Consider the following 19,626-nt stretch of genomic DNA (forward strand, 5'->3'; position numbering starts at 1 on the left):
AAGCAGAACCAATCCCTCGTACATTCAGAGAAGCAACACACAACGCCATCATAACAACAGGAAAAAATCTCCACCATACCCGATCCATCATGAACCAGGAGAAAACCCACTCCTGCCACCCACTTTTCTACGTATATCAGGCGACTCAGAACTCGAGTCCCTGTTAGAATAACCTGGTCTTAGGGAGACTGGATCTTCCTGCCCCCCAGACCAACACCCCTCCACCTTACTTCTTTTAATCACGGAGGCATAACTCTCCTCCTTGCCATCATCTTCCTCCTCATTTTCACTCCAATCACTGTTAACCCTATCACGCTGCTGAGGGGTTATAGTTCCATCCGAATCAGAATCCTCCTCCTCCAAAACCTCCATTTCCTCACCCCCATCTCTTCCCAAAACAGGATTCACTGACTCCGCCATATTAGACAAATCCATCCCATCACCCGGGCCATGCACATCAGCTACTTTGTTTATTACTTCCAGCCCCTCCCTCAAACCAACTTTCTTCTGGCTCCGCCCCTTTTCCTCCATCTTGGGCACCGCATGGTCTCTTCCCCTACCACCATCTTGTTTTTGGCTTTCCCCCTCTGAGTCTGAGCCTTCGCCCTCCTCCCCACTTTCCTGCCGAGTCTTCTTCTGCCTCTCTTCAGCGTCCACCTGTGACCTAGGAATCTGAGCCCACAATCTACATTTCCTTGCAAGGTGATCTGCATGTCCACACAAATCACACACCTTATTCATTGGGCAACCACTTGCAACATGCCCAGATTTCCCACAACCTCTACAAACATCACCTTGCACTGGACAATCTTTCTGAACATGTCCAAACTCATGACACTTCCTACAATATTCCATCTGTCCATTATAAAAACAAAATCCCCTTTCTCCTCCGATAGAAAACTGTGCAGGAATGCTCTTGGCACCCCCAATAGCTCTATCATCCGGTCTCAGTTTTACAACATATCTCCTCTTGCCATTTAGATAATTGTATTTGTTCTTCATTCTTCCCAAAAATTTAACCTCACTACAATACCGAGCTAAAAAATTGGAAACAGTCTCATCCGGAACTTTAGGGTTATACATGTGCACAACCACATACTTATATGTCTGCTGGAACAGAGGTTCCAGTGCAATAAACTCTAGGCATTTCAATTCCTTTTCTTCCTTCATTCGTACCAACTCCATGTAGACTCTCTGGCAAATACTCAAAGAAACAAAAGTGATATCATAAATTCCTTGTTTCTGAAAATCCTGCAGTGCCAATACATCCGTTACCTTCAAGCCATTAATGTTCTTCAAGACATCAACGCAAACTTGGTCCAAACCGATTTCTCCTTCATGACCTGCAGCCACCTTCAGACGGACCGAGTCCTCTAATCCACGTGTTTTCTCCACCATTTTTACAGCAGATAAACACAATCGCCGCTCAATCGCACACTAGGGCCCCACAAGGGGGAACCCCAGTCACAACTGCCCTCCAAACAACACCAGCAGCAGAAAACCACCACTGATCTTGCCAAAAGGCCGAGAAGCGATAACCAGAATTGGTTTCGAACTACGGAGCCACCCAAGGATCCTGAAGAGTCCATTTGTGGAGATGAGCTCCTGGACTCCCGTTAAGAAGACATGTTGTCAACCTCTAGATCCCTTACATGCCTGCACTTTTCGGCTTGCTGCTGCTGCAATCCACGCGTTTTAGATCTGCATAACTCCACCTCTTTAAACACAGCACCTTCACCCCCTGCTGTTCCCACCCGCCTCAACACCGTTGGAAGGGAGGAGAACCAATTAAGGCGGGGGGTGGGGTGGAACGAGCAGCTGTCTACCCTTAGCAGGAGGGCTCCTGATTACATACCTCTCCTGCTGCTGCTGCTGCTGGCTGTCCAGCAGCAGACTGAAGGTGGCTGCTGCTGTGCACAGGTATATAAAGGCTCAGAGCCTATTATGACACGCGCAGCCAGCGTTCCATTGCCACATTCCATCTACTGCAGGCAGGATACCTGGCTGGCTGAATGTCGCTGAGAAGCTCACAGAGACCGCCATAAGCAACAGTTTAACAGAATGCCACAGACTAATCAACCAAACTTTTTGGGTTGGGTTCTCTTTTATAGTCTGCAGGCATTAAATGAAAGAAGTCAGTGTTCCAGCAGAAGGAGACAACGTTTCAGAAAAGGCATTGTAGCAAACCAAAAAAGAAATTTTAAGCGCAGCAGAGTAACCAGCGCACATACCTGTTAGCTCAGGTGAGTTTAAAAGGCTGCTGTTGATAACAAGGGCATTTGCTAAATAGATGGTGTGTGTGCAACAATATACTGAAAGGTCAATTATATTGTGCAGCTTATCTCACCACCTGTAGTTATTTAGGTGAAAGCTCCAAAATGCTTGCCTAATATGTCTGTTTATCCAAAAGGAAGTAAAAAGGGAGAGCTAGAAAGATAGCATTGCATCACATTACATGGCAATGCAATGCACAGTTGCTGAAGTTGAACCAAAATGAGCTTGTAATCTGGCTTCTGCAACTTTGAACATGAAAAATCCAATGAGGAGAAGAAAAGCAAAGCCAAAGAGTCCATCCCAAAATCCGACAAACAAGCAAAATGAACAAAAAACATTGAATTCAATTCTTTCTGATTTTAGAAACTGCATTAAAGAAGGGGTGCACCGGTCCTGGAGATACTGCAATACCAGGTCAATGCGTGGAGTGGACAGAGCAAGCTCTTTTTCCATCTCCCTGTTCTAAAAATCCATTTAATATATGGTCCCCAGATAGGGGACGTATCAGATATTAAACTGATAAGAACAGATACTACACTTGATCTTAGCCAAAAGGCCGAGAAGCGATAACCAGAATTGGTTTCAAACTACGGAGCCACCCAAGGATCCTGAAAAGTCCATTTGTGGAGATGAGCTCCTGGACTCCCGTTAAGAAGACATGTTGTCAACCTCTAGATCCCTTACATGCCTGCACTTTTCGGCTTGCTGCTGCTGCAATCCACGCGTTTTAGATCTGCATAACTCCACCTCTTTAAACACAGCACCTTCACCCCCTGCTGTTCCCACCCGCCTCAACACCGTTGGAAGGGAGGAGATCCAATTAAGGCGGGGGATGGGGTGGAACGAGCAGCTGTCTACCCTTAGCAGGAGGGCTCCTGATTACATACCTCTCCTGCTGCTGCTGCTGGTGGCTGTCCAGCAGCAGACTGAAGGTGGCTGCTGCTGTGCACAGGTATATAAAGGCTCAGAGCCTATTATGACACGCGCAGCCAGCGTTCCATTGCCACATTCCATCTACTGCAGGCAGGATACCTGGCTGGCTGAATGTCGCTGAGAAGCTCACAGAGACCGCCATAAGCAACAGTTTAACAGAATGCCACAGACTAATCAACCAAACTTTTTGGGTTGGGTTCTCTTTTATAGTCTGCAGGCATTAAATGAAAGAAGTCAGTGTTCCAGCAGAAGGAGACAACGTTTCAGAAAAGGCATTGTAGCAAACCAAAAAAGAAATTTTAAGCGCAGCAGAGTAACCAGCGCACATACCTGTTAGCTCAGGTGAGTTTAAAAGGCTGCTGTTGATAACAAGGGCATTTGCTAAATAGATGGTGTGTGTGCAACAATATACTGAAAGGTCAATTATATTGTGCAGCTTATCTCACCACCTGTAGTTATTTAGGTGAAAGCTCCAAAATGCTTGCCTAATATTTCTGTTTATCCAAAAGGAAGTAAAAAGGGAGAGCTAGAAAGATAGCATTGCATCACATTACATGGCAATGCAATGCACAGTTGCTGAAGTTGAACCAAAATGAGCTTGTAATCTGGCTTCTGCAACTTTGAACATGAAAAATCCAATGAGGAGAAGAAAAGCAAAGCCAAAGAGTCCATCCCAAAATCCGACAAACAAGCAAAATGAACAAAAAACATTGAATTAAATTCTTTCTGATTTTAGAAACTGCATTAAAGAAGGGGTGCACCGGTCCTGGAGATACTGCAATACCAGGTCAATGCGTGGAGTGGACAGAGCAAGCTCTTTTTCCATCTCCCTGTTCTAAAAATCCATTTAATATATGGTCCCCAGATAGGGGACGTATCAGATATTAAACTGATAAGAACAGATACTACACTTGATCTTAGCCAAAAGGCCGAGAAGCGATAACCAGAATTGGTTTCAAACTACGGAGCCACCCAAGGATCCTGAAAAGTCCATTTGTGGAGATGAGCTCCTGGACTCCCGTTAAGAAGACATGTTGTCAACCTCTAGATCCCTTACATGCCTGCACTTTTCGGCTTGCTGCTGCTGCAATCCACGCGTTTTAGATCTGCATAACTCCACCTCTTTAAACACAGCACCTTCACCCCCTGCTGTTCCCACCCGCCTCAACACCGTTGGAAGGGAGGAGAACCAATTAAGGCGGGGGGTGGGGTGGAACGAGCAGCTGTCTACCCTTAGCAGGAGGGCTCCTGATTACATACCTCTCCTGCTGCTGCTGCTGCTGGCTGTCCAGCAGCAGACTGAAGGTGGCTGCTGCTGTGCACAGGTATATAAAGGCTCAGAGCCTATTATGACACGCGCAGCCAGCGTTCCATTGCCACATTCCATCTACTGCAGGCAGGATACCTGGCTGGCTGAATGTCGCTGAGAAGCTCACAGAGACCGCCATAAGCAACAGTTTAACAGAATGCCACAGACTAATCAACCAAACTTTTTGGGTTGGGTTCTCTTTTATAGTCTGCAGGCACTAAATGAAAGAAGTCAGTGTTCCAGTAGAAGGAGACAACGTTTCAGAAAAGGCATTGTAGCAAACCAAAAAAGAAATTTTAAGCGCAGCAGAGTAACCAGCGCACATACCTGTTAGCTCAGGTGAGTTTAAAAGGCTGCTGTTGATAACAAGGGCATTTGCTAAATAGATGGTGTGTGTGCAACAATATACTGAAAGGTCAATTATATTGTGCAGCTTATCTCACCACCTGTAGTTATTTAGGTGAAAGCTCCAAAATGCTTGCCTAATATGTCTGTTTATCCAAAAGGAAGTAAAAAGGGAGAGCTAGAAAGATAGCATTGCATCACATTACATGGCAATGCAATGCACAGTTGCTGAAGTTGAACCAAAATGAGCTTGTAATCTGGCTTCTGCAACTTTGAACATGAAAAATCCAATGAGGAGAAGAAAAGCAAAGCCAAAGAGTCCATCCCAAAATCCGACAAACAAGCAAAATGAACAAAAAACATTGAATTCAATTCTTTCTGATTTTAGAAACTGCATTAAAGAAGGGGTGCACCGGTCCTGGAGATACTGCAATACCAGGTCAATGCGTGGAGTGGACAGAGCAAGCTCTTTTTCCATCTCCCTGTTCTAAAAATCCATTTAATATATGGTCCCCAGATAGGGGACGTATCAGATATTAAACTGATAAGAACAGATACTACACTTGATCTTAGCCAAAAGGCCGAGAAGCGATAACCAGAATTGGTTTCAAACTACGGAGCCACCCAAGGATCCTGAAAAGTCCATTTGTGGAGATGAGCTCCTGGACTCCCGTTAAGAAGACATGTTGTCAACCTCTAGATCCCTTACATGCCTGCACTTTTCGGCTTGCTGCTGCTGCAATCCACGCGTTTTAGATCTGCATAACTCCACCTCTTTAAACACAGCACCTTCACCCCCTGCTGTTCCCACCCGCCTCAACACCGTTGGAAGGGAGGAGAACCAATTAAGGCGGGGGGTGGGGTGGAACGAGCAGCTGTCTACCCTTAGCAGGAGGGCTCCTGATTACATACCTCTCCTGCTGCTGCTGCTGCTGGCTGTCCAGCAGCAGACTGAAGGTGGCTGCTGCTGTGCACAGGTATATAAAGGATCAGAGCCTATTATGACACGCGCAGCCAGCGTTCCATTGCCACATTCCATCTACTGCAGGCAGGATACCTGGCTGGCTGAATGTCGCTGAGAAGCTCACAGAGACCGCCATAAGCAACAGTTTAACAGAATGCCACAGACTAATCAACCAAACTTTTTGGGTTGGGTTCTCTTTTATAGTCTGCAGGCATTAAATGAAAGAAGTCAGTGTTCCAGCAGAAGGAGACAACGTTTCAGAAAAGGCATTGTAGCAAACCAAAAAAGAAATTTTAAGCGCAGCAGAGTAACCAGCGCACATACCTGTTAGCTCAGGTGAGTTTAAAAGGCTGCTGTTGATAACAAGGGCATTTTCTAAATAGATGGTGTGTGTGCAACAATATACTGAAAGGTCAATTATATTGTGCAGCTTATCTCACCACCTGTAGTTATTTAGGTGAAAGCTCCAAAATGCTTGCCTAATATGTCTGTTTATCCAAAAGGAAGTAAAAAGGGAGAGCTAGAAAGATAGCATTGCATCACATTACATGGCAATGCAATGCACAGTTGCTGAAGTTGAACCAAAATGAGCTTGTAATCTGGCTTCTGCAACTTTGAACATGAAAAATCCAATGAGGAGAAGAAAAGCAAAGCCAAAGAGTCCATCCCAAAATCCGACAAACAAGCAAAATGAACAAAAAACATTGAATTCAATTCTTTCTGATTTTAGAAACTGCATTAAAGAAGGGGTGCACCGGTCCTGGAGATACTGCAATACCAGGTCAATGCGTGGAGTGGACAGAGCAAGCTCTTTTTCCATCTCCCTGTTCTAAAAATCCATTTAATATATGGTCCCCAGATAGGGGACGTATCAGATATTAAACTGATAAGAACAGATACTACACTTGATCTTAGCCAAAAGGCCGAGAAGCGATAACCAGAATTGGTTTCAAACTACGGAGCCACCCAAGGATCCTGAAAAGTCCATTTGTGGAGATGAGCTCCTGGACTCCCGTTAAGAAGACATGTTGTCAACCTCTAGATCCCTTACATGCCTGCACTTTTCGGCTTGCTGCTGCTGCAATCCACGCGTTTTAGATCTGCATAACTCCACCTCTTTAAACACAGCACCTTCACCCCCTGCTGTTCCCACCCGCCTCAACACCGTTGGAAGGGAGGAGAACCAATTAAGGCGGGGGGTGGGGTGGAACGAGCAGCTGTCTACCCTTAGCAGGAGGGCTCCTGATTACATACCTCTCCTGCTGCTGCTGCTGCTGGCTGTCCAGCAGCAGACTGAAGGTGGCTGCTGCTGTGCACAGGTATATAAAGGCTCAGAGCCTATTATGACACGCGCAGCCAGCGTTCCATTGCCACATTCCATCTACTGCAGGCAGGATACCTGGCTGGCTGAATGTCGCTGAGAAGCTCACAGAGACCGCCATAAGCAACAGTTTAACAGAATGCCACAGACTAATCAACCAAACTTTTTGGGTTGGGTTCTCTTTTATAGTCTGCAGGCACTAAATGAAAGAAGTCAGTGTTCCAGCAGAAGGAGACAACGTTTCAGAAAAGGCATTGTAGCAAACCAAAAAAGAAATTTTAAGCGCAGCAGAGTAACCAGCGCACATACCTGTTAGCTCAGGTGAGTTTAAAAGGCTGCTGTTGATAACAAGGGCATTTGCTAAATAGATGGTGTGTGTGCAACAATATACTGAAAGGTCAATTATATTGTGCAGCTTATCTCACCACCTGTAGTTATTTAGGTGAAAGCTCCAAAATGCTTGCCTAATATGTCTGTTTATCCAAAAGGAAGTAAAAAGGGAGAGCTAGAAAGATAGCATTGCATCACATTACATGGCAATGCAATGCACAGTTGCTGAAGTTGAACCAAAATGAGCTTGTAATCTGGCTTCTGCAACTTTGAACATGAAAAATCCAATGAGGAGAAGAAAAGCAAAGCCAAAGAGTCCATCCCAAAATCCGACAAACAAGCAAAATGAACAAAAAACATTGAATTCAATTCTTTCTGATTTTAGAAACTGCATTAAAGAAGGGGTGCACCGGTCCTGGAGATACTGCAATACCAGGTCAATGCGTGGAGTGGACAGAGCAAGCTCTTTTTCCATCTCCCTGTTCTAAAAATCCATTTAATATATGGTCCCCAGATAGGAGACGTATCAGATATTAAACTGATAAGAACAGATACTACACTTGATCTTAGCCAAAAGGCCGAGAAGCGATAACCAGAATTGGTTTCAAACTACGGAGCCACCCAAGGATCCTGAAAAGTCCATTTGTGGAGATGAGCTCCTGGACTCCCGTTAAGAAGACATGTTGTCAACCTCTAGATCCCTTACATGCCTGCACTTTTCGGCTTGCTGCTGCTGCAATCCACGCGTTTTAGATCTGCATAACTCCACCTCTTTAAACACAGCACCTTCACCCCCTGCTGTTCCCACCCGCCTCAACACCGTTGGAAGGGAGGAGAACCAATTAAGGCGGGGGGTGGGGTGGAACGAGCAGCTGTCTACCCTTAGCAGGAGGGCTACTGATTACATACCTCTCCTGCTGCTGCTGCTGCTGGCTGTCCAGCAGCAGACTGAAGGTGGCTGCTGCTGTGCACAGGTATATAAAGGCTCAGAGCCTATTATGACACGCGCAGCCAGCGTTCCATTGCCACATTCCATCTACTGCAGGCAGGATACCTGGCTGGCTGAATGTCGCTGAGAAGCTCACAGAGACCGCCATAAGCAACAGTTTAACAGAATGCCACAGACTAATCAACCAAACTTTTTGGGTTGGGTTCTCTTTTATAGTCTGCAGGCATTAAATGAAAGAAGTCAGTGTTCCAGCAGAAGGAGACAACGTTTCAGAAAAGGCATTGTAGCAAACCAAAAAAGAAATTTTAAGCGCAGCAGAGTAACCAGCGCACATACCTGTTAGCTCAGGTGAGTTTAAAAGGCTGCTGTTGATAACAAGGGCATTTGCTAAATAGATGGTGTGTGTGCAACAATATACTGAAAGGTCAATTATATTGTGCAGCTTATCTCACCACCTGTAGTTATTTAGGTGAAAGCTCCAAAATGCTTGCCTAATATGTCTGTTTATCCAAAAGGAAGTAAAAAGGGAGAGCTAGAAAGATAGCATTGCATCACATTACATGGCAATGCAATGCACAGTTGCTGAAGTTGAACCAAAATGAGCTTGTAATCTGGCTTCTGCAACTTTGAACATGAAAAATCCAATGAGGAGAAGAAAAGCAAAGCCAAAGAGTCCATCCCAAAATCCGACAAACAAGCAAAATGAACAAAAAACATTGAATTCAATTCTTTCTGATTTTAGAAACTGCATTAAAGAAGGGGTGCACCGGTCCTGGAGATACTGCAATACCAGGTCAATGCGTGGAGTGGACAGAGCAAGCTCTTTTTCCATCTCCCTGTTCTAAAAATCCATTTAATATATGGTCCCCAGATAGGGGACGTATCAGATATTAAACTGATAAGAACAGATACTACACTTGATCTTAGCCAAAAGGCCGAGAAGCGATAACCAGAATTGGTTTCAAACTACGGAGCCACCCAAGGATCCTGAAAAGTCCATTTGTGGAGATGAGCTCCTGGACTCCCGTTAAGAAGACATGTTGTCAACCTCTAGATCCCTTACATGCCTCCACTTTTCGGCTTGCTGCTGCTGCAATCCACGCGTTTTAGATCTGCATAACTCCACTTCTTTAAACACAGCACCTTCACCCCCTGCTGTTCCCACCCGCCTCAACACCGTTGGAAGGGAGGAGAACCAATTAAGGCGGGGGGTGGGGTGGAACGAGCAGCTGTCTACCCTTAGCAGGAGGGCTCCTGATTACATACCTCTCCTGCTGCTGCTGCTGCTGGCTGTCCAGCAGCAGACTGAAGGTGGCTGCTGCTGTGCACAGGTATATAAAGGCTCAGAGCCTATTATGACACGCGCAGCCAGCGTTCCATTGCCACATTCCATCTACTGCAGGCAGGATACCTGGCTGGCTGAATGTCGCTGAGAAGCTCACAGAGACCGCCATAAGCAACAGTTTAACAGAATGCCACAGACTAATCAACCAAACTTTTTGGGTTGGGTTCTCTTTTATAGTCTGCAGGCATTAAATGAAAGAAGTCAGTGTTCCAGCAGAAGGAGACAACGTTTCAGAAAAGGCATTGTAGCAAACCAAAAAAGAAATTTTAAGCGCAGCAGAGTAACCAGCGCACATACCTGTTAGCTCAGGTGAGTTTAAAAGGCTGCTGTTGATAACAAGGGCATTTGCTAAATAGATGGTGTGTGTGCAACAATATACTGAAAGGTCAATTATATTGTGCAGCTTATCTCACCACCTGTAGTTATTTAGGTGAAAGCTCCAAAATGCTTGCCTAATATGTCTGTTTATCCAAAAGGAAGTAAAAAGGGAGAGCTAGAAAGATAGCATTGCATCACATTACATGGCAATGCAATGCACAGTTGCTGAAGTTGAACCAAAATGAGCTTGTAATCTGGCTTCTGCAACTTTGAACATGAAAAATCCAATGAGGAGAAGAAAAGCAAAGCCAAAGAGTCCATCCCAAACTCCGACAAACAAGCAAAATGAACAAAAAACATTGAATTCAATTCTTTCTGATTTTAGAAACTGCATTAAAGAAGGGGTGCACCGGTCCTGGAGATACTGCAATACCAGGTCAATGCGTGGAGTGGACAGAGCAAGCTCTTTTTCCATCTCCCTGTTCTAAAAATCCATTTAATATATGGTCCCCAGATAGGGGACGTATCAGATATTAAACTGATAAGAACAGATACTACACTTGATCTTAGCCAAAAGGCCGAGAAGCGATAACCAGAATTGGTTTCAAACTACGGAGCCACCCAAGGATCCTGAAAAGTCCATTTGTGGAGATGAGCTCCTGGACTCCCGTTAAGAAGACATGTTGTCAACCTCTAGATCCCTTACATGCCTGCACTTTTCGGCTTGCTGCTGCTGCAATCCACGCGTTTTAGATCTGCATAACTCCACCTCTTTAAACACAGCACCTTCACCCCCTGCTGTTCCCACCCGCCTCAACACCGTTGGAAGGGAGGAGAACCAATTAAGGCGGGGGGTGGGGTGGAACGAGCAGCTGTCTACCCTTAGCAGCAGGGCTCCTGATTACATACCTCTCCTGCTGCTGCTGCTGCTGGCTGTCCAGCAGCAGACTGAAGGTGGCTGCTGCTGTGCACAGGTATATAAAGGCTCAGAGCCTATTATGACACGCGCAGCCAGCGTTCCATTGCCACATTCCATCTACTGCAGGCAGGATACCTGGCTGGCTGAATGTCGCTGAGAAGCTCACAGAGACCGCCATAAGCAACAGTTTAACAGAATGCCACAGACTAATCAACCAAACTTTTTGGGTTGGGTTCTCTTTTATAGTCTGCAGGCATTAAATGAAAGAAGTCAGTGTTCCAGCAGAAGGAGACAACGTTTCAGAAAAGGCATTGTAGCAAACCAAAAAAGAAATTTTAAGCGCAGCAGAGTAACCAGCGCACATACCTGTTAGCTCAGGTGAGTTTAAAAGGCTGCTGTTGATAACAAGGGCATTTGCTAAATAGATGGTGTGTGTGCAACAATATACTGAAAGGTCAATTATATTGTGCAGCTTATCTCACCACCTGTAGTTATTTAGGTGAAAGCTCCAAAATGCTTGCCTAATATGTCTGTTTATCCAAAAGGAAGTAAAAAGGGAGAGCTAGAAAGATAGCATTGCATCACATTACATGGCAATGCAATGCACAGTTGCTGAAGTTGAACCAAAATGAGCTTGTAATCTGGCTTCTGCAACTTTGAACATGAAAAATCCAATGAGGAGAAGAAAAGCAAAGCCAAAGAGTCCATCCCAAAATCCGACAAACAAGCAAAATGAACAAAAAACATTGAATTCAATTCTTTCTGATTTTAGAAACTGCATTAAAGAAGGGGTGCACCGGTCCTGGAGATACTGCAATACCAGGTCAATGCGTGGAGTGGACAGAGCAAGCTCTTTTTCCATCTCCCTGTTCTAAAAATCCATTTAATATATGGTCCCCAGATAGGGGACGTATCAGATATTAAACTGATAAGAACAGATACTACACTTGATCTTAGCCAAAAGGCCGAGAAGCGATAACCAGAATTGGTTTCATACTACGGAGCCACCCAAGGATCCTGAAAAGTCCATTTGTGGAGATGAGCTCCTGGACTCCCGTTAAGAAGACATGTTGTCAACCTCTAGATCCCTTACATGCCTCCACTTTTCGGCTTGCTGCTGCTGCAATCCACGCGTTTTAGATCTGCATAACTCCACCTCTTTAAACACAGCACCTTCACCCCCTGCTGTTCCCACCCGCCTCAACACCGTTGGAAGGGAGGAGAACCAATTAAGGCGGGGGGTGGGGTGGAACGAGCAGCTGTCTACCCTTAGCAGGAGGGCTCCTGATTACATACCTCTCCTGCTGCTGCTGCTGCTGGCTGTCCAGCAGCAGACTGAAGGTGGCTGCTGCTGTGCACAGGTATATAAAGGCTCAGAGCCTATTATGACACGCGCAGCCAGCGTTCCATTGCCACATTCCATCTACTGCAGGCAGGATACCTGGCTGGCTGAATGTCGCTGAGAAGCTCACAGAGACCGCCATAAGCAACAGTTTAACAGAATGCCACAGACTAATCAACCAAACTTTTTGGGTTGGGTTCTCTTTTATAGTCTGCAGGCATTAAATGAAAGAAGTCAGTGTTCCAGCAGAAGGAGACAACGTTTCAGAAAAGGCATTGTAGCAAACCAAAAAAGAAATTTTAAGCGCAGCAGAGTAACCAGCGCACATACCTGTTAGCTCAGGTGAGTTTAAAAGGCTGCTGTTGATAACAAGGGCATTTGCTAAATAGATGGTGTGTGTGCAACAATATACTGAAAGGTCAATTATATTGTGCAGCTTATCTCACCACCTGTAGTTATTTAGGTGAAAGCTCCAAAATGCTTGCCTAATATGTCTGTTTATCCAAAAGGAAGTAAAAAGGGAGAGCTAGAAAGATAGCATTGCATCACATTACATGGCAATGCAATGCACAGTTGCTGAAGTTGAACCAAAATGAGCTTGTAATCTGGCTTCTGCAACTTTGAACATGAAAAATCCAATGAGGAGAAGAAAAGCAAAGCCAAAGAGTCCATCCCAAAATCCGACAAACAAGCAAAATGAACAAAAAACATTGAATTCAATTCTTTCTGATTTTAGAAACTGCATTAAAGAAGGGGTGCACCGGTCCTGGAGATACTGCAATACCAGGTCAATGCGTGGAGTGGACAGAGCAAGCTCTTTTTCCATCTCCCTGTTCTAAAAATCCATTTAATATATGGTCCCCAGATAGGGGACGTATCAGATATTAAACTGATAAGAACAGATACTACACTTGATCTTAGCCAAAAGGCCGAGAAGCGATAACCAGAATTGGTTTCAAACTACGGAGCCACCCAAGGATCCTGAAAAGTCCATTTGTGGAGATGAGCTCCTGGACTCCCGTTAAGAAGACATGTTGTCAACCTCTAGATCCCTTACATGCCTGCACTTTTCGGCTTGCTGCTGCTGCAATCCACGCGTTTTAGATCTGCATAACTCCACCTCTTTAAACACAGCACCTTCACCCCCTGCTGTTCCCACCCGCCTCAACACCGTTGGAAGGGAGGAGAACCAATTAAGGTGGGGGGTGGGGTGGAACGAGCAGCTGTCTACCCTTAGCAGGAGGGCTCCTGATTACATACCTCTCCTGCTGCTGCTGCTGCTGGCTGTCCAGCAGCAGACTGAAGGTGGCTGCTGCTGTGCACAGGTATATAAAGGCTCAGAGCCTATTATGACACGCGCAGCCAGCGTTCCATTGCCACATTCCATCTACTGCAGGCAGGATACCTGGCTGGCTGAATGTCGCTGAGAAGCTCACAGAGACCGCCATAAGCAACAGTTTAACAGAATGCCACAGACTAATCAACCAAACTTTTTGGGTTGGGTTCTCTTTTATAGTCTGCAGGCATTAAATGAAAGAAGTCAGTGTTCCAGCAGAAGGAGACAACGTTTCAGAAAAGGCATTGTAGCAAACCAAAAAAGAAATTTTAAGCGCAGCAGAGTAACCAGCGCACATACCTGTTAGCTCAGGTGAGTTTAAAAGGCTGCTGTTGATAACAAGGGCATTTGCTAAATAGATGGTGTGTGTGCAACAATATACTGAAAGGTCAATTATATTGTGCAGCTTATCTCACCACCTGTAGTTATTTAGGTGAAAGCTCCAAAATGCTTGCCTAATATGTCTGTTTATCCAAAAGGAAGTAAAAAGGGAGAGCTAGAAAGATAGCATTGCATCACATTACATGGCAATGCAATGCACAGTTGCTGAAGTTGAACCAAAATGAGCTTGTAATCTGGCTTCTGCAACTTTGAACATGAAAAATCCAATGAGGAGAAGAAAAGCAAAGCCAAAGAGTCCATCCCAAAATCCGACAAACAAGCAAAATGAACAAAAAACATTGAATTCAATTCTTTCTGATTTTAGAAACTGCATTAAAGAAGGGGTGCACCGGTCCTGGAGATACTGCAATACCAGGTCAATGCGTGGAGTGGACAGAGCAAGCTCTTTTTCCATCTCCCTGTTCTAAAAATCCATTTAATATATGGTCCCCAGATAGGGGACGTATCAGATATTAAACTGATAAGAACAGATACTACACTTGATCTTAGCCAAAAGGCCGAGAAGCGATAACCAGAATTGGTTTCAAACTACGGAGCCACCCAAGGATCCTGAAAAGTCCATTTGTGGAGATGAGCTCCTGGACTCCCGTTAAGAAGACATGTTGTCAACCTCTAGATCCCTTACATGCCTGCACTTTTCGGCTTGCTGCTGCTGCAATCCACGCGTTTTAGATCTGCATAACTCCACCTCTTTAAACACAGCACCTTCACCCCCTGCTGTTCCCACCCGCCTCAACACCGTTGGAAGGGAGGAGAACCAATTAAGGCGGGGGGTGGGGTGGAACGAGCAGCTGTCTACCCTTAGCAGGAGGGCTCCTGATTACATACCTCTCCTGCTGCTGCTGCTGCTGGCTGTCCAGCAGCAGACTGAAGGTGGCTGCTGCTGTGCACAGGTATATAAAGGCTCAGAGCCTATTATGACACGCGCAGCCAGCGTTCCATTGCCACATTCCATCTACTGCAGGCAGGATACCTGGCTGGCTGAATGTCGCTGAGAAGCTCACAGAGACCGCCATAAGCAACAGTTTAACAGAATGCCACAGACTAATCAACCAAACTTTTTGGGTTGGGTTCTCTTTTATAGTCTGCAGGCATTAAATGAAAGAAGTCAGTGTTCCAGCAGAAGGAGACAACGTTTCAGAAAAGGCATTGTAGCAAACCAAAAAAGAAATTTTAAGCGCAGCAGAGTAACCAGCGCACATACCTGTTAGCTCAGGTGAGTTTAAAAGGCTGCTGTTGATAACAAGGGCATTTGCTAAATAGATGATGTGTGTGCAACAATATACTGAAAGGTCAATTATATTGTGCAGCTTATCTCACCACCTGTAGTTATTTAGGTGAAAGCTCCAAAATGCTTGCCTAATATGTCTGTTTATCCAAAAGGAAGTAAAAAGGGAGAGCTAGAAAGATAGCATTGCATCACATTACATGGCAATGCAATGCACAGTTGCTGAAGTTGAACCAAAATGAGCTTGTAATCTGGCTTCTGCAACTTTGAACATGAAAAATCCAATGAGGAGAAGAAAAGCAAAGCCAAAGAGTCCATCCCAAAATCCGACAAACAAGCAAAATGAACAAAAAACATTGAATTCAATTCTTTCTGATTTTAGAAACTGCATTAAAGAAGGGGTGCACCGGTCCTGGAGATACTGCAATACCAGGTCAATGCGTGGAGTGGACAGAGCAAGCTCTTTTTCCATCTCCCTGTTCTAAAAATCCATTTAATATATGGTCCCCAGATAGGGGACGTATCAGATATTAAACTGATAAGAACAGATACTACACTTGATCTTAGCCAAAAGGCCGAGAAGCGATAACCAGAATTGGTTTCAAACTACGGAGCCACCCAAGGATCCTGAAAAGTCCATTTGTGGAGATGAGCTCCTGGACTCCCGTTAAGAAGACATGTTGTCAACCTCTAGATCCCTTACATGCCTGCACTTTTCGGCTTGCTGCTGCTGCAATCCACGCGTTTTAGATCTGCATAACTCCACCTCTTTAAACACAGCACCTTCACCCCCTGCTGTTCCCACCCGCCTCAACACCGTTGGAAGGGAGGAGAACCAACTAAGGCGGGGGGTGGGGTGGAACGAGCAGCTGTCTACCCTTAGCAGGAGGGCTCCTGATTACATACCTCTCCTGCTGCTGCTGCTGCTGGCTGTCCAGCAGCAGACTGAAGGTGGCTGCTGCTGTGCACAGGTATATAAAGGCTCAGAGCCTATTGTGACACGCGCAGCCAGCGTTCCATTGCCACATTCCATCTACTGCAGGCAGGATACCTGGCTGGCTGAATGTCGCTGAGAAGCTCACAGAGACCGCCATAAGCAACAGTTTAACAGAATGCCACAGACTAATCAACCAAACTTTTTGGGTTGGGTTCTCTTTTATAGTCTGCAGGCATTAAATGAAAGAAGTCAGTGTTCCAGCAGAAGGAGACAACGTTTCAGAAAAGGCATTGTAGCAAACCAAAAAAGAAATTTTAAGCGCAGCAGAGTAACCAGCGCACATACCTGTTAGCTCAGGTGAGTTTAAAAGGCTGCTGTTGATAACAAGGGCATTTGCTAAATAGATGGTGTGTGTGCAACAATATACTGAAAGGTCAATTATATTGTGCAGCTTATCTCACCACCTGTAGTTATTTAGGTGAAAGCTCCAAAATGCTTGCCTAATATGTCTGTTTATCCAAAAGGAAGTAAAAAGGGAGAGCTAGAAAGATAGCATTGCATCACATTACATGGCAATGCAATGCACAGTTGCTGAAGTTGAACCAAAATGAGCTTGTAATCTGGCTTCTGCAACTTTGAACATGAAAAATCCAATGAGGAGAAGAAAAGCAAAGCCAAAGAGTCCATCCCAAAATCCGACAAACAAGCAAAATGAACAAAAAACATTGAATTCAATTCTTTCTGATTTTAGAAACTGCATTAAAGAAGGGGTGCACCGGTCCTGGAGATACTGCAATACCAGGTCAATGCGTGGAGTGGACAGAGCAAGCTCTTTTTCCATCTCCCTGTTCTAAAAATCCATTTAATATATGGTCCCCAGATAGGGGACGTATCAGATATTAAACTGATAAGAACAGATACTACACTTGATCTTAGCCAAAAGGCCGAGAAGCGATAACCAGAATTGGTTTCAAACTACGGAGCCACCCAAGGATCCTGAAAAGTCCATTTGTGGAGATGAGCTCCTGGACTCCCGTTAAGAAGACATGTTGTCAACCTCTAGATCCCTTACATGCCTGCACTTTTCGGCTTGCTGCTGCTGCAATCCACGCGTTTTAGATCTGCATAACTCCACCTCTTTAAACACAGCACCTTCACCCCCTGCTGTTCCCACCCGCCTCAACACCGTTGGAAGGGAGGAGAACCAATTAAGGCGGGGGGTGGGGTGGAACGAGCAGCTGTCTACCCTTAGCAGGAGGGCTCCTGATTACATACCTCTCCTGCTGCTGCTGCTGCTGGCTGTCCAGCAGCAGACTGAAGGTGGCTGCTGCTGTGCACAGGTATATAAAGGCTCAGAGCCTATTATGACACGCGCAGCCAGCGTTCCATTGCCACATTCCATCTACTGCAGGCAGGATACCTGGCTGGCTGAATGTCGCTGAGAAGCTCACAGAGACCGCCATAAGCAACAGTTTAACAGAATGCCACAGACTAATCAACCAAACTTTTTGGGTTGGGTTCTCTTTTATAGTCTGCAGGCATTAAATGAAAGAAGTCAGTGTTCCAGCAGAAGGAGACAACGTTTCAGAAAAGGCATTGTAGCAAACCAAAAAAGAAATTTTAAGCGCAGCAGAGTAACCAGCGCACATACCTGTTAGCTCAGGTGAGTTTAAAAGGCTGCTGTTGATAACAAGGGCATTTGCTAAATAGATGGTGTGTGTGCAACAATATACTGAAAGGTCAATTATATTGTGCAGCTTATCTCACCACCTGTAGTTATTTAGGTGAAAGCTCCAAAATGCTTGCCTAATATGTCTGTTTATCCAAAAGGAAGTAAAAAGGGAGAGCTAGAAAGATAGCATTGCATCACATTACATGGCAATGCAATGCACAGTTGCTGAAGTTGAACCAAAATGAGCTTGTAATCTGGCTTCTGCAACTTTGAACATGAAAAATCCAATGAGGAGAAGAAAAGCAAAGCCAAAGAGTCCATCCCAAAATCCGACAAACAAGCAAAATGAACAAAAAACATTGAATTCAATTCTTTCTGATTTTAGAAACTGCATTAAAGAAGGGGTGCACCGGTCCTGGAGATACTGCAATACCAGGTCAATGCGTGGAGTGGACAGAGCAAGCTCTTTTTCCATCTCCCTGTTCTAAAAATCCATTTAATATATGGTCCCCAGATAGGGGACGTATCAGATATTAAACTGATAAGAACAGATACTACACTTGATCTTAGCCAAAAGGCCGAGAAGCGATAACCAGAATTGGTTTCAAACTACGGAGCCACCCAAGGATCCTGAAAAGTCCATTTGTGGAGATGAGCTCCTGGACTCCCGTTAAGAAGACATGTTGTCAACCTCTAGATCCCTTACATGCCTGCACTTTTCGGCTTGCTGCTGCTGCAATCCACGCGTTTTAGATCTGCATAACTCCACCTCTTTAAACACAGCACCTTCACCCCCTGCTGTTCCCACCCGCCTCAACACCGTTGGAAGGGAGGAGAACCAACTAAGGCGGGGGGTGGGGTGGAACGAGCAGCTGTCTACCCTTAGCAGGAGGGCTCCTGATTACATACCTCTCCTGCTGCTGCTGCTGCTGGCTGTCCAGCAGCAGACTGAAGGTGGCTGCTGCTGTGCACAGGTATATAAAGGCTCAGAGCCTATTATGACACGCGCAGCCAGCGTTCCATTGCCACATTCCATCTACTGCAGGCAGGATACCTGGCTGGCTGAATGTCGCTGAGAAGCTCACAGAGACCGCCATAAGCAACAGTTTAACAGAATGCCACAGACTAATCAACCAAACTTTTTGGGTTGGGTTCTCTTTTATAGTCTGCAGGCATTAAATGAAAGAAGTCAGTGTTCCAGCAGAAGGAGACAACGTTTCAGAAAAGGCATTGTAGCAAACCAAAAAAGAAATTTTAAGCGCAGCAGAGTAACCAGCGCACATACCTGTTAGCTCAGGTGAGTTTAAAAGGCTGCTGTTGATAACAAGGGCATTTGCTAAATAGATGGTGTGTGTGCAACAATATACTGAAAGGTCAATTATATTGTGCAGCTTATCTCACCACCTGTAGTTATTTAGGTGAAAGCTCCAAAATGCTTGCCTAATATGTCTGTTTATCCAAAAGGAAGTAAAAAGGGAGAGCTAGAAAGATAGCATTGCATCACATTACATGGCAATGCAATGCACAGTTGCTGAAGTTGAACCAAAATGAGCTTGTAATCTGGCTTCTGCAACTTTGAACATGAAAAATCCAATGAGGAGAAGAAAAGCAAAGCCAAAGATTCCATCCCAAAATCCGACAAACAAGCAAAATGAACAAAAAACATTGAATTCAATTCTTTCTGATTTTAGAAACTGCATTA

General features: G+C 45.0%; 13 non-coding genes across 13 annotated transcripts; all 13 read right to left on the minus strand.

Annotated features, from left to right (window-relative positions):
- Positions 1–2,651: 2,651 nt before the first annotated feature.
- On the minus strand, positions 2,652–2,842 carry LOC141204797 (U2 spliceosomal RNA). Its single transcript, XR_012275650.1, has one exon. It is a non-coding gene; the product is annotated as a U2 spliceosomal RNA (small nuclear RNA).
- Positions 2,843–3,957: 1,115 nt separating this feature from the next.
- LOC141204798 (U2 spliceosomal RNA) lies at positions 3,958–4,148 on the minus strand. Its single transcript, XR_012275651.1, has one exon. It is a non-coding gene; the product is annotated as a U2 spliceosomal RNA (small nuclear RNA).
- Positions 4,149–5,263: 1,115 nt separating this feature from the next.
- LOC141204799 (U2 spliceosomal RNA) lies at positions 5,264–5,454 on the minus strand. The gene has a single exon (XR_012275652.1). It is a non-coding gene; the product is annotated as a U2 spliceosomal RNA (small nuclear RNA).
- A 1,115-nt stretch (positions 5,455–6,569) lies between these two features.
- LOC141204800 (U2 spliceosomal RNA) lies at positions 6,570–6,760 on the minus strand. The gene has a single exon (XR_012275653.1). It is a non-coding gene; the product is annotated as a U2 spliceosomal RNA (small nuclear RNA).
- Positions 6,761–7,875: 1,115 nt separating this feature from the next.
- LOC141204115 (U2 spliceosomal RNA) lies at positions 7,876–8,066 on the minus strand. Its single transcript, XR_012275087.1, has one exon. It is a non-coding gene; the product is annotated as a U2 spliceosomal RNA (small nuclear RNA).
- Positions 8,067–9,181: 1,115 nt separating this feature from the next.
- LOC141204802 (U2 spliceosomal RNA) lies at positions 9,182–9,372 on the minus strand. Its single transcript, XR_012275655.1, has one exon. It is a non-coding gene; the product is annotated as a U2 spliceosomal RNA (small nuclear RNA).
- Positions 9,373–10,487: 1,115 nt separating this feature from the next.
- LOC141204803 (U2 spliceosomal RNA) lies at positions 10,488–10,678 on the minus strand. The gene has a single exon (XR_012275656.1). It is a non-coding gene; the product is annotated as a U2 spliceosomal RNA (small nuclear RNA).
- Positions 10,679–11,793: 1,115 nt separating this feature from the next.
- Positions 11,794–11,984, minus strand: LOC141204804 (U2 spliceosomal RNA). Its single transcript, XR_012275657.1, has one exon. It is a non-coding gene; the product is annotated as a U2 spliceosomal RNA (small nuclear RNA).
- A 1,115-nt stretch (positions 11,985–13,099) lies between these two features.
- Positions 13,100–13,290, minus strand: LOC141204805 (U2 spliceosomal RNA). The gene has a single exon (XR_012275658.1). It is a non-coding gene; the product is annotated as a U2 spliceosomal RNA (small nuclear RNA).
- A 1,115-nt stretch (positions 13,291–14,405) lies between these two features.
- On the minus strand, positions 14,406–14,596 carry LOC141204806 (U2 spliceosomal RNA). The gene has a single exon (XR_012275659.1). It is a non-coding gene; the product is annotated as a U2 spliceosomal RNA (small nuclear RNA).
- A 1,115-nt stretch (positions 14,597–15,711) lies between these two features.
- Positions 15,712–15,902, minus strand: LOC141204807 (U2 spliceosomal RNA). Its single transcript, XR_012275660.1, has one exon. It is a non-coding gene; the product is annotated as a U2 spliceosomal RNA (small nuclear RNA).
- A 1,115-nt stretch (positions 15,903–17,017) lies between these two features.
- Positions 17,018–17,208, minus strand: LOC141204808 (U2 spliceosomal RNA). The gene has a single exon (XR_012275661.1). It is a non-coding gene; the product is annotated as a U2 spliceosomal RNA (small nuclear RNA).
- A 1,115-nt stretch (positions 17,209–18,323) lies between these two features.
- On the minus strand, positions 18,324–18,514 carry LOC141204809 (U2 spliceosomal RNA). The gene has a single exon (XR_012275662.1). It is a non-coding gene; the product is annotated as a U2 spliceosomal RNA (small nuclear RNA).
- Between the last annotated feature and the right edge of the window lie 1,112 nt (positions 18,515–19,626).

Source organism: Phyllobates terribilis, unplaced genomic scaffold (assembly GCF_046119375.1).
Source record: "Phyllobates terribilis strain yellow unplaced genomic scaffold, ASM4611937v1 Scaffold_134__1_contigs__length_4944459, whole genome shotgun sequence".
In the NCBI taxonomy this organism is placed as follows: Eukaryota; Metazoa; Chordata; class Amphibia; order Anura; family Dendrobatidae; genus Phyllobates; species Phyllobates terribilis.